Raw genomic sequence first — 633 nt, 5'->3', positions numbered from 1 at the left:
TGTAAATATTTCATGCAAAATCAAACCACAAATAACTAGTAAACTAAAATAGTGTCATGTCACATAATTTCTAGAAAACTCTAAAATAGAGTATTGTCACAACATTCCTCGTAAAACCTAAACAAACACACATAATCAGTCTTCTTCAAAGTCATAAAAAGTAGAACTCTCAAAATCCGAAGGGATGTGTTGTGCCATAAGCTGGATTAAAATGGGATCATGGACAGCCTCCCATATATCATAAGCAATTTTCTGTCGGCAACCAGGCATTATTCCGTCTTCCACTAAACTAAGGTCGAGACCAAGAAGGATGCACTCCAAGTGTTTGAGTCCGAATGCCCCGCAATCAGCACAAGACTTGTTCAATCTTGTCTGCATAGGCATATCTACAATCGAATAGGATGTAAGGAGTAATTTGCTCTTTGGTGGACCAACTGCCTTGACAATTCTAGGAATCATACAAGCAAACTTCTCTACGTATTGCCTATTCCTTCCCCGATTGCAATCATAGACTTCCACTTTCTTCTCAATCATGTTGACGCATACAGCAATCCAATGATTACCTGCAACGAACATCACTTATTTTGTTAAAAAAAATACTTGAATAACGGAGACGTGTAGAGGAAGCATGGA

The sequence above is a fragment of the Brassica oleracea genome, chromosome C3 (genome assembly GCF_000695525.1).
Source record: "Brassica oleracea var. oleracea cultivar TO1000 chromosome C3, BOL, whole genome shotgun sequence".
Taxonomy (NCBI): domain Eukaryota; kingdom Viridiplantae; phylum Streptophyta; class Magnoliopsida; order Brassicales; family Brassicaceae; genus Brassica; species Brassica oleracea.
This window is presented reverse-complemented; position numbering follows the sequence as displayed.